At 43.3% G+C, this 13,807-nt stretch overlaps 1 protein-coding gene across 20 annotated transcripts in view; it reads right to left on the reverse strand.

The window, feature by feature from the left end:
• LDLRAD4 (low density lipoprotein receptor class A domain containing 4) overlaps positions 1–13,807 on the reverse strand; it is a 443,967-nt gene that overhangs the window by 404,514 nt on the left and 25,646 nt on the right. Inside the window, exon 1 of one of the 20 annotated variants that reach the window (XM_060613150.3) lies at positions 8,189–8,210. The exons of the other annotated variants lie outside the window; for them this stretch is intronic. The gene's annotated coding sequence lies outside the window, so the exon portion shown is untranslated. Of the gene's footprint in view, positions 1–8,188; positions 8,211–13,807 lie in introns of those variants that run through there. 20 annotated transcript variants of the gene reach the window in all.

Below are 13,807 nucleotides of genomic sequence, written 5' to 3' on the forward strand. Positions count from 1 at the left end.
ATGCAACAACCGCCTTACAGACTTACTCCAGAGTTGGAGAAGCTAAAGTTTAGCTACAACTCAGTAATGACCTTCAGACAGAAAAAGAGCTAATGCAGTCAGGTGGACCTGTGTCCTCACTTATAACCATTAACACTTAGGATAGGCCAGGCATGTTTTAAGCACTTTACATTATTAACTCTTGAAATCTTTATAAGAACTCTATGAGGTGGGTAATGCTATTACCAACATCCTCCTCTTATAGACAGGAAAATGAGGCACTGGCAGTTTGACTGACTCATGCAAGATCACACAGTTAGGACTGGGCAGAGCTGGGATTTGAACCGGCAAGTGGGGTGAGGTATCACCATGTGTCACCACCTGTCTCCTGGCCAGCTCCTGCCTCCATGAGCCGAGTCCTTCGCCTGGTGCCCTTGCTGGCCTTGCCAGGCTGCTGTGAGATCCGTGAGATCAGAGATGGAAGGCTGGCTCATGGGGCTCAGGAGTACACAGCACGGGCACTGTTCAAACTTCAGTTCCCGTGTACAAAACTCACTGGGAACCACACCATCCCCGTGGCGTCACCCCCATTTCCTTACTTCTGCTTTACTCACTCCCAGGCCTGGCTTTACATGCACTCCTGCCTCCACAGCCCCCGCCATCATTCCCTTCCTAACGGACAGCACAGGCTGTGCATTTAGGCCTGGAATGATCCCACTAGCCTACTAAGCCATAAGTCTTGTCAGCCTTCAGTACCAATGAGGTCTTTAAAAATCTTGAAGCTCGTTTCTGAAATTCAAAAGTAGGACAGAAATACTGTACTTTCTAACAACACTGCCTAAGTTCTTACCCGCAGTTTCATTTCCCAGGTGGGCTTCTCACTAGCTCTGTGGACCTTATCAGGATTGTCTTTGGGAAACAGCTGCCAAAACAACCCCCAAAAGTTCCAAAAGTCAGAGGTTGAAACCAACAGCAAGGATTCTTAGCCCACAGCTTGAAATGAACTGGGATTTTTACAAATACTTGCTAAAATCTACCCTGTCGCAGGCAGAGCATTTTCTTGAAATTATCTTTCTATAAATGAAGAGACTCAGAGTGCTCTAACAATCATTCACCAGGAACCAGGAATCCAAGTCCTTGGCTGAAAAACCACATTCTTTCTTGATAAACAATATAAAGAAAAATCTATCATCTAGTAAGCAGAACAGCAAGAACCCACTGGTCTGTTTTTCTACCAGTAAATGGAATGTTGGGACAGAGTTTTGCTATTCACTGGTGCCAGGACTAGATGCCCCCAGCATCTCCTCCTGGCCAGTGCTCTGCTCACCTCGCCAAGCCTACCACACTAGGACACAGTGCATTGTAGCTGGACTCTGGAAAGCATCCCTACCACCATTTGGTGAGCATGCCCTTGCCTAGAGGAAGAACACAGAGGGATGGTCAGTATGCCAGAGAAGGAATGGTGAAAGCAAGTGAAGCCATCCAACCTGGAAGAGAGGGAGATCAGAGACGGCATCAGAAGTGTCTTCAAATATCTGCCAACATGGATGAAAGGCAAACTCTGCTCTGAATCATAGGACAGAGGAGGCCAGGAGGAGACACATTTCAATCCAGTCTAGCAGTGTTCCAGCTGCTGTACCATCCTCAAAATGGGCTGCATTCAGTGGTGATGAACTTCCTGTCCCCAGAAAGGTTCAAACCAAGGATGGCTCCTTTAATCAAGCAACATAGCAGAGGGAATTCAAAGTTGGATGGGTGTAGGTGACTATAATGTCTATGAGACAGAAAGTCAAAAAAGACAAGTCCTAGAAAAAAGTCCTAGAAAAAAAAGACATCTGCAAGGAGGCAAGGAAATAGTGGGAGAAAGAATAGCAACAACAAATAACACAATATGAAAAAGGAAATAAGTGGTTGAGTCACAGAAATGCTATACTTTAGAATCTCACCATTCCCCACTAATTGTATTATGCCCCCATTCACACACCAAACATTAACAAATTTGGCCAAGTTCATGTAAAACCAATACTACTCAGCTATTGTCAAAACAGATTAGAGAAAGATTTGCAAAATGCCCTCTTACATTTTAATTGTTCATGACACTATATAAAAGACAATCTTCTCCAGTTAGGTTCCTAAGGCAAAGAAAGGCTTCAGAACTCCCAAAAGGGTTGCTGGAAAGCCAGAGAAGGTTCTATGTCAAGGGAGCTATCTGTTATGAGAGAATGTTTGCAGTCTTGGCCAGAAAGAAGCTCAAGGCAGCAAAGTGTGTATTTCTAAAGCCGCAGCACAAGAGCTTGTACATGAAAATCAGTAGGTCAAAGCAATGACCTTCGATAAAAGGCAGTATGTGCTCTTAGGAAATTATTTGAAAATAAAGTATAGCCTTTTCTCTTTAAGAGGAAGGTAGAATGCATGCTCCTTGAATTTTGTTAGCAGGATGGATGGATGGATGGATGCATGCATGCATGCATGGATACATAGATAGATAGATAGATAGATAGATAGATAGATAGATATGATAGATAAATAATATAGATGATAGATTGATGGTTGATATATAGGGATGATAGGTAGAAATAGATGTAGATGATAGATAGGCAGACAGATATACAGACAAATGGATGGATAGACAGATAATAAAGATAAATAATATGATAGACAAGGCAGGTAGGTGGACAGATACAGTTGATAAAGATGATAGAAATATATAGGGATAGATGATAGAAATACAAAAAGTCAGATAAACTCAGAAAACAAGCTAAAGAAACAATTGGAAAAAAATGAATCAAAATCATCTAACAATCTATATAACAGAACATTCTAGGCTTGTCGTTTATTTAGTATTTTAGTACCTCTCCAAGAGCCACGACTGTGGGATGTTTTAGCATTTAAAACTCACTCTACCCAAAAGTCAGTTAGAAATTAGGAGGTAGCCACAAACTATGCAAATTAACCTTTCATTTCAAACACGTGAAGTTGCATAAGTGCTACAAGAAAACAGCAGTCTCTAACAACAGAGTTTGTTTCAGGAATATGCTGTCATCCTGATATGAGCATAAGATGATAAGCTATAACCTGCCCCAGGACTCACTGGTGTGCCATGGCATTGGATCCAGTTATGTATGGCAGCAGCCCAGTCAATTCTGGATTAAAATTATGAGTCCCCAGTAGAGAGCATTTTCAGGGAAGACTTCGTTTTAAAGAGGTTAAAAGTCCACTTGTTAGGGCGTAAACCTTTCTCTGCCTCGCTTGACCATTACTGGTAATCTAGCCAGGGAAAGAGGAAATCTGTACCATGAGAGACTGAACCACAGCCTTAGTAACAAGCTAGAAAGAAATACTATTGGCCTGAATACTGAATTAATAAACAACATATTTATTAATTGCAAATTTCTATAAGATGTAATCAGATCACAAAAGCTTTTAAGGGACCTGGTAAAAGAAGGAAGGGCAATTATGAAAAGAGACTAGACCTTCAGTGCACAGGTGACAGGTTATTCCATCCCCTGGACTTTCCTCTAGTCATCTGTACACACTTGTTTAAAGAGTCTTGAATTGTGAAGTCATGAAAGCAAAATGTTAAGTACATATCCAAATTCAGTGACCATAAAGTCTTCAAGAAAATGTATCACATTTCTAGTGTTTTCACTATTGTCCCAATGGCTGTCTTACTAGCAGATTCCATTTTAATGCTAACAAGAAAGAATTTCATAGAATTCACTGATTAAAACAGAGTTTAAAAAAGAAAACCCTTCCTATGTCTTTAGAGACGTGCCTCTTCATTGTCAAGCAAAATGTTCTGGAAGCACAGAAGAGAAGTAGGGCCACTTCTGATAAAGGGGTCTGCCATCTAGACCTCAGCATTTTGCAACTATCTGTCCTTGTTAGAAAAAATAGATTTGGGACAATGACAATGAAATTTCTTTTCTGAATATTAAGTAAACAAATGAAAAAGGATTAGAAGCTGACATAAGACATCTGACATCTTTTCAACCACTATCTGGCCAACAGATATGTTCTAATCTTTACCCACCATTTTCTACCTGTCAAAACTAACACTCGCTCTAAAGCAGGGTTTCTCGACCTCAGCACCATTGACAACTGGGGCTGGATGATTCTTTGTTGGGGGAGCTGTTGGGTGCATTGTAGGACATTTCCAGGATCTCTTGTCTCTACACACTGGATGCCAGTAGCACCTCCTGCCTCCCAGTTATGATGACCAAATGTATCCAGACAGTTTCAAATGTCCCCTGGACAAAATTGCCTCCAGTTGAGAACAACTGCTGTAAAGCATCCAGACCCACAATAAAATACCCCACCAGATCATTTAGTTTCTCACAATTTGAGCCCACAGGCTACACTCTGAACCCCAGACAACCATCTTGCAAATGTCTGCCATGAGCACAAGGTGGATGGGGTAGGACAGATAGGTCAGGACAAATGCACCGTAATCGGGGGAAAGCATCTGCATGCCATATCCTAACAGTGATGAGAACACGGAGCACAGCACCACCCCTGAGTCTGACAAACACTATCATACAGGAACAAAAGCTGAGGCACTGGATACCTCTGTATCCTCCCCATTGAGACAATGGCTATATCTCAAACTCATGCCTTAATATTAGGCTTCTGAAGATCATTAAAACAGAGACAATTTTCAAAATACAGCTTTTCCACAGGAACCAGGCCATTTTCACTCTCTACAATCCAATTCACCAATTTAAAAACCAGACTCACAGTATACATGCTTGGGCCCTTCTTGAGCTGGGGCCATGAGGCCGTGCATATATCCTCCCAGACTCTTCCACCGCTACTTGATTTCGAGGCAGCACATTTTTAACTGGAAATTATTTGTGACAGCTCATAAACAGCTCTGAATACAAACCATTGTCAAAGGATGTATTAACAAATTTGCACTTCTCAGAGTTCCCACACAGGCAATTTTCTCATCATTCTGACAAGAGAAATGTTTAAGGAAAATGCAACAAACAGTTCTGAGATCTATGGGCAATGTTTTCCAAATAAGTGCAGCAAACAGCTATTTCATTTCAGCAATATGAATTTCCTTTCACCCCACCAAGTGCACCTGCAGCACTGGATGCCCAGACACCTGGACTTCCCCCTTCCACTCACTCAACCCCACCAACTTTGACCCTCTCCCTAGAAAAGAGAAGGCTCTCTATTGCATGCTAGAACGCACACCAGCTTACCAGGGGGCTCATTTGCAAAAGTCTAAGAAAGCATCCACAGGGCGCCAGACTGCTGGAAATGCTGTTGGGGGTGTTCTGTAACTCGACCCTGTTCATACCAGCTCTGGATTGAAACCCAGCAGACCGGATGAAATGCTGACCCCGAAAGCCAGGAGGATTCAGAAACACATACAATTGTTCTCACTCAGTGCTTCTCAAACTGTAAGGTGCCCGAATCCCCCCAGAGACCTTGTAAAAAGGTGGGTTCTGATTTGCAGGTCAGGGGTGGGGCTGAGAGCCTGCATTTCTAACCAAGATCACAGGAGGTAACTCAGATAACAGGGCCAGGAAAGTGACTCTAACTTAAAAGATGAGTGATATCTACTCCCAACATAGCTAGGACCTATCTCAGATACAGGAGGATGTTTTTAAAGGAAGCAAACTGATTTATATTCACCCAAAGTTCCCACCAACTGATTCAGGGCAGTTCATGGATCTCAGTCCTGTCAGCATATACAATCACTGTTCTGATTATTGATAGAGCATTAAAACCTTGTGTGTGTACAGCACCCCTTCCCTGAGGAATCCAAGTGCCTTAAATTGAATCTTGCAAAGAAATTCCATTTGATTTCTGGACAACGATTAACACTCATAATGTCCTAAATAAGCAGCACACTGTTTTCTAAAAGGTTATTGAAGAACACCTGGGTGGCTCAGTCAATTCAGCATCTGACTCGTGATTTTGGCTCAAGTCATGATCTCAGGGTTGTGACATCGAGCACATATCTGGGCATAAGATTTTTTCTCTCTGGGGCCCCTGGGTGGCTCAGTCGGTTGAGCATCCAGCTCAGGTCATGATCTCGCAGTTCGTGGGTTCAAGCCCCACACTGGGCTCTGTGCTGACAGCTCGGAGCCTGAAGCCTGCTTGGGATTCTGTGTCTCCTTCTCTCTCTCTCTGTTCCTCTCCTGCTCACGCTCTATATCTCTCTCTTTCTCAAAAATAAATGAAGATTCAAAAAAAAATTTTTTTAAAGATTTTCTCTCTCCCTCTCTCTGCCCCTCCTCCACTCATGTGCACACGCACACACTCTCTGTAAAAAAAATAAAATAGTTTAAAAAATAAAAATAAATAAAAGGTTGTTGAGAACAAAGATTAAGCAGAAACAAAAAGAAAACAAACCATAGCAATAAAAGTCAAAATACCACTACTAGTAATTATTATCACTTTTCATTATAAAAAAAAATTGTCTTCTTATAAAAAACAACAAAGTAGCTCCTCCTTCCCTAATCTTCCCCGTTCTGATAAAATACAACTCCAGTTGCTCAACCAAAAGCTCTAATGAACGCTTGTCTTTCTCAGCCCTCAGCAAATCCTCAAAACTCCACCCTTCCAAGTCCTGATTCATCCTCTCACCTGGACCACCCTGGCCTGGGAAACCATCATCTCCAGAGACCTGATACTGCAACAGCCTCCTGTTCCATCACCCACTTCACTCTGAAGAGATCCTCATGAACCTAAGCCAAGAAACTACTCTGCTCCACGCCTGGAATGGCACCCTTTCACCATAACCCTCCAGGGCCCTCCAGGACCATGCACACACATGCACATCTGGCCTCCCTCCTCTCACTCTCCCCCCTGCCCCCCTTGCTCCTCTTCAGTTACATTGAGGCCTTGCTCAAGGCCTTTGTACAGAGTTCTCTCTGCCTGGAAATCATTCTAAATACCCACATGGGCCACTCCCTTGGGTCCCTCCTCAAATGTCACCTAACTGCTAAAGCCTTCCCGGACCCCTATACTCAGAACCCCACTTTTGTAAACAGCGGAGTTTTACAGGAATACAATATTGGATGTATGTGTAAGGGCAAGCACTTTATTTATATTTTTAGGCCCAGCTATACCTCCAGATCAGCTGAGCGGCCTCAAAGCAGCCCTTGCTCTGTCTGCACCCAGTCTTCCCAGACAGTGCAAGGGGAGACCCTCCATACCCCTGTCCACTCTCCACACTGCAACCTGTTTACCTAGAGCCTGTCATCCTTCAGCTTCAAGCACTCCACTGACTTCCCAAAGCCTACAACATCCCACAGTCTCAGTAGAGGAAACCCTCAGGCCTCCTGTGGGAACCCCTATCCTGGCCTAACTCACTCCCTGTCCATGCTACTTTCCATTCCCAGTTGCTGAGTCTGTTCCCCGGCCTCTGGTGTAAGCACATGTTCTGGGCTGGCTCTTCTCTCACCTCCAGAAATCCTCATCCACCCCTGGAAACCAGGGAACCTCTCTCTCTCTTTCTCTCTCGTGTTTATGTTTGCCCTCGTTAGCTCTCCCAGAGGCAAGTCTACATCTATCCACAAGACTGCTTGATCCCTGCATTCTTCCCACTTTACCAGCAGATCTGTGAGATCAGGCTGAACTCGCTGAGTCCGTGAAAAAGTTGTCAGAAATTCACGCAAAGGTCTCACGATCAGCGACACCTGAGTGTAAAGGGTCACATGCTCTGTGCTCAATCAAGAGAGCCTGTGTCCATTTTCACAGAGAAGAAATGAAATATCATAGACCCTGATCATTAGAACTTAAAAAAGACTATTCCGAATTCCAGCTTTTTCTGTCTCCATTGAATACATTCCTTCCTTCATTCTTTCTTTCCCTCTCTTATGTGCACAATTCACAAGGTAACACACACTGTACCTCCCTTTACAAATTAACCCCCATTAGCATCATGTGCCATAATCAATCCCAAAAGGAACCTTGCCTGCTGGTATTAAATCAGTCATTAGAAAGACTTATTAGCCAATCTAACGCTAGTTTACCTGCAGGCTTAGAAATGTCATCAAATAGCAGGGGGAGAAGAGAAGAAAAAAAGGATTTTCAAAATATTACTCTTCCTGGATTCTCACATCTCTCTAAAAAAAAAAAAAAAAACGGAACAAATAACACACTTCAGTAAACTGCCTCAGCATATTCATGCTAAGAACGGCAGCATACAAAAAAGCATCGGGCCCCACTCACAACTGTCTCTGGTCACCTAGAGGCTCTGTCTCCTGCTGCGCATTTCCCATGTCCTCAGCAGCTCCCTCCACTTTTCTCCTGTGGCGCCTCTCTGCACTGACAATGCATCAAGACTGAAGGCAACCAACACTGGCCACTCAGGCCTCCCCTGGGACAGCCAGCAGTCTGATCCTGTATCAGGAGCCAGGCCAGCCAGAAATCACTCAGACTTGGGAGTGGGGGTGGGAGTGGTGGTGTGCCAGGAGTAGGCAGGCATGGACCCTGGACCCTCTGGCTGCCCCAATTTCTACATGAGCACATGTTTGTCTCGTGCCATCTGTTCTCTGAGGCCCTGTGGTGCAGGCAGTGGTTTGGAAAACAAGCAGAACACCCAGATACAAAATAGAAGATAAACCTAACAAGGCTATACGGATACTAAACTAGAACAGGGCCCAGGTTCCAATATTCCTCTGTAGACATGACTGTGGATGTGAAAGGAAAGGGCAAACGAGGCTGCTTCTAAATGTTTCATGTAAGCCTTACTTGTAATATCAGCCAGTGGCATCTAGTTTCTCACACTGGCTTCTACACATTTTTCAACAGCCTTTACACATATATTCAGATATCTGCCACACACGTCATCTCTGAGATGGCACTCTGGTAAGTGTGGACTAATTCACGTGAGGACACTGTGACACCACAGACACAATATCACAGTTTTATGTCACAGGTACATGAAAAATGCTTCACTCTCTACGTGTAATGAATTCCTAATTCTTGAGATGACTAAGTATAGAAGCTGGACCCTGTCACCCACATCTACAGCAGTCTCAGTGCTTAACACTGCCCGGGACACCCACCAACTCCCAATCGAGTAACTACAGTGACAACCCCGTCATCGGTCTTGGTTTTCTATTCATAACTGTAATAATCTTAGCAATGACTACTGGAAGTATGCCTCATGTGCATCAAAGACAACCTGAGGTCAGTCACCAGGTCAGATCGGGGCTGTGGCCCCCTTGGGTCGCCAGTATCTGGCTGCATGGGGCAGAACGCACACAGTAAACAACTGTTGAAGGAATGAACGTATATTTGCATTTGAGCTTCAGCAATAATGTCCACCTTTCATTAAAACTTCATTTACAGTCTCCAATACGAGGAGACTTCCAAAACATACTGTCTCTCACTGGAAGACCCAAGTTCCCTTGGAATAATTGTTTCTATGCAACCACAAACATAACATTCTTTTCAATTTGCATCAGTTAGTCACCAGAGTTGAGTTTTCATAGAAGCCATACACTTGTTTTAAAGACCAGTTAAGAAAGGCATCCTAGCCTCCTCCATTGAAGGCCAAAGTTCAGGAATGCCACATTTGGATTAAGCAATTGTTCCTCAAGACATCATCTCCTTAAAATGTAAATAATCCCAAAGGGTCAATTCTGAAAACACTAACAGCTATTAACACCTTGGTGTGAAGTAGTTTAGCAGTGAAACCCATAAACCTATTTATTAGTAATCTGGTGGTCACTCATTCATTCAACAAACAATTACCAGATAACACCTAATGAGGATAATGACTGTGCCCAGGACCAGCCAATAACTGGGGGAAAGCACAAGAAAGACAGCTCTGCCAGCAGAAAGGAGGAGTACATCTGCAGCATGTAACCCTTCAACCCATCAGCATCCAAGAGGGTGACGTAAGGATCCAGGGCATCTGGGGAAGGTGTAATATGGAAGTAAGGCCATTGTTCTCCTGTGAGAGCTTGCCCTTTAGCCTGGCTCTTAGTCACACATCTCAAGAAAAATGGACCTTTTCTTGAGGTCATGCTGGGTCACAACGAATAACAAGCACAAACTGGAAGTGACAAATAAAGGCTCCAGAGAGACTTTTCCAACAATTCTTTCCCCATGTTCCTTGCATGTGAAGCATTCTTCTTGGAAATTGTGGGAAAAAGCAGGAAAAAGATCAAGCCAAGTCTGCATTTAAAGGTGCATGCAGTAGCAATTCTAGAACATTAAGAAGAGACCACATGACCATGCCAGGCAAGACTCTACAGGTCATGGGTACACACGTGGGAAGGGCACTGCCAGGGATCACAATAACCCATTTAAGGCCAACTTACTTAACAGGAAATAAGATTTGGTGGTGACAGAGTGTGATTAGCCATATGCTGATCATGGCTGAGAATGGGTAATGACCAACTCAGACACACTTTCTTGTTCTCTACTTTTAGAGAGTTTGAAATTTTATCATAATAAAAAGTTAAAAATAAAAATTGTTTAAAGAATAAAAAAGAGCAGTGGCTAAATGTAATGTGGCATATTGGATTGGATCCAAGAACAGAAAAAGGACTTTAGTAGAAAAGCTAGTGAAATCCATATCAAGTCTGTGGTATTAGTTAGCAGTTCTGTACCAATGTTAATTTGATACATGATCAAATTATCACAATGTTAATGTGATAAGTATGCAGTGGTTATGCAAAATGTAAATATTAGGGGAAGCTAGGTGAAGAGTATATAGGAACTCTCTGCACCTTCTTTGCAACTCTTCCATAAATCAACAATTATTGCAAAGTAATTGATGGAAAGTTAAAAAAAAAAAAAAAAAGCAATGGCTTAGTGATAGAAAGGGGAGGGATATGCATGTTAAAATCCTGCAGCCACCCTGAAAATGTAACCCATAATACCAACTACTTCCTGGCATTTAAAAGCTAGCCAGGTTGGAATTTAACAGACTGCCTGGTGAGAACGGATGTGTTCCAAATTATGATGTTTAAAGGTCTTGAGTTTACACTGGTCTTTTTGTCCTTAGCATGCCATTACTGTATCTGTGTAGGATAAATATACATTTGCTTATAAAAATTAGGAAACATTTTTTAAAGTGCTTGTAGATAAAAAGGTATCACAGACTTTTGGGAACAAAATCAACCTAATTTTTTAAAATCTTGAGTTATAGATCTTGTGATCTACCTGCAAGACTATTTAACCCTGAGATTACTAAGTGCACATGTTCTCTTATTTCTACATGTGACTAACAGAACATCAGGAGTACAGACCACCAAGTCCTCCAAGTAAACCAGGTAAATGTTGCAATGGCAGCAGACAGGCTCTGACACAGCTCACTCTACAGTTCATCTCTGGAGGCCACTTTTCCAAGACAGATAAACATGGGGAATTCTATCACCGTGGATCATGCAGAACCCTGCCCACTCAAGCCAATAAACTGCAGTCCAGGCACCCGGGGGGTGGGGGAGGGGGCTGCAGTATCTACATTTTACATTATGGCAGGGGCCACACAAAGGGAAGCAAACTGCACATAGCCTTGGTGTGTGAACATGCATCAATAATAAATCTCTCTCCTCCTCTCCCCATCACCAATGAAGCACTTTACAGAAACCTGACCACAGATTTCTGTGAGTGATTTAGACAAGTGGCCCGGGAAAATTCCACACGTGTCCCAAACTCAGGGCTGCAGAAACATAGTGAATGCACATCACCAGGTGCCAGACAGCTGAGGTCCTCAGGGCCAGGACCGATAGGCACAGTTTGATCTCTATACAGACAAAGCAGACAGAACTTGATGGCAGTGCAGGCCGCAGAGCACTTGGACCTCTCAGCCTGCCAGCACAGCATCCTATGCAATTAGCTCTTTAGTGAATGCTTTATGGTGATTTTACACGATATGGGTTATCTGAATTTATCATTGTTCATGCACTTTAATTAGCCTCTAAAAATACAGGGACCCAACCTTCATGCCAATCTTTGTTCACACATTGAATCCATTTTTAACAATGCATTTTTAATTTGCTCTTGAGCATCTACTTATACATCTGTCAGTGCCTGCCTTGTAATTCCAAGCAGAGACCCACTCTGCAGAAAAGAGTAATGGCAGCTACAGTGTTCTGAGCCCCTGAACCCCACTACATGATAGACACACCCTCCGCCCTCTGCAAGCCTGGTTCCCTTAGTAATCCTACTGCGCTGCAGACAAGTAAATGTGGAAGCCCAGGAGAAGAGAGGGAAAGAGCAGACTCATGCTCACATTTGAGAGCCAGGAGCTGCAGTCTGTGCAGGTGATCTGGGAGACCATATCACTTCTCTTGCTCCTCTTGAAGCAGAAACAATCATGCTGCTTGCTTTCATCCCACATGGAAAAACTCTGCTATCCATGGTCCTTAGGAACAAGTAGAGAGCCAGGGCCCAAGATGTGGGTTTAAGGGACACAGCCCACACCTTCCTACCCAGATTAACTTGGGCACATCACTCAACCTCTCAGTTTCCACATTTGGAAAGTGAGGATGACAATAATATCTGTACAGTAAGCATTTGGCAAAGGCTTATGTGAATATTAATTAGGAGTAGTAGCATTTCCTGCTAGAATAAACTCAGCAAAAACTTTAGGCAGCTCCCCAAACTGATATTGCTTAAACCCAATGCATGAATAAAAAAGTCTCCCCTCACTTGCCTGTCTCACCTGCCCCACTATCTCTGGTACTAAATGAGAACTCACTAACAGTGGGGCCAGGGTGGAATTAAGCATGCCTCCCATAGTCAGCCCTCCACAAGGTTCAGAACCTGCTGGGTGACACACATGGTGTTCTTCCAAATCCAGGGACACGTGGTCCCTAAAAGTCAGGGTTATTCCTGTGTATACACTTCATGCAAACCGCTCAACCCTTGAAAGCATTTTTTGACATTTCCCCTTATGGCACTGACTATGGCACAGCTCGACTTTCGGGAACCCATCACCTCCACTAAATGGAGTGTGTGCAGGTCCAGCGAAATGAGACAAATGATAATATTCGCCAAGCATCTCATGTGCATAAAAAGTAATGACCCCACTGTGAGGCATCTGGGTGGGTTAAACATCTGACTCGGCTCAGGTCATGATCTCACAGTTCGTGAGTTCGAGCCCTGCATTGGGCTCTGCGCTGACACCTCAGAGCCTGGAGCCTGCCTCGGATTGTGTATCTCCCTCTCTCTCTGTCCTCTCTCTCTTTCTCTCTCTCTCATTCTCTCTCTCTCTCTCAAAAATAAGTGAAGATTAAAAAAGTAACAACCCCAAAAACTCTGTGTCCATGGGACACAGATAATACATGTGCTTTTGTTTCTTCCAGAGCATCTAACAAAATTGCTAATGAGGCATATAATACATGCTTTCTAAATATTTATTAAATTTAATTTTAAAATGAGTATTCCCACCTATCCCTAAACACAGAAAATCTCAACCACAGGGTCAATCCATAAGCTCTGCTAGAAGCTCAAACTGCACACAGGAACAGTCAAATGTAAGTTGTGTGCAGTGTGTGTGCATATGCATGCATGTGTCTGAATGTGTATCAGCGAGTTTGTGTGTGTCTGAAAGTACAGAAGACTGTATGTATGTCTATATATGTGCCTGTACCTTTGTGTGTATCTGAACATATATGAGTGTACATCAGTCTATGTATGTGTGTCTTTCAGGGGAAGGTAGGAAGAGGGATCTAAACTTTTGATGGCCAGGGAAATACAAATCAAAACCACACTCAGATATCACCTCACGCCAGTCCGAGTGGCCAGAATGAACAAATCAGGAGACTATAGATGCTGGAGAGGATGTGGAGAAACAGGAACCCTCTTGCACTGTTGATGGGAATGCAAACTGGTGCAGCCACTC

Source organism: Panthera onca, chromosome D3 (genome assembly GCF_046562875.1).
Source record: "Panthera onca isolate mPanOnc1 chromosome D3, mPanOnc1 haplotype 2, whole genome shotgun sequence".
Taxonomy (NCBI): domain Eukaryota; kingdom Metazoa; phylum Chordata; class Mammalia; order Carnivora; family Felidae; genus Panthera; species Panthera onca.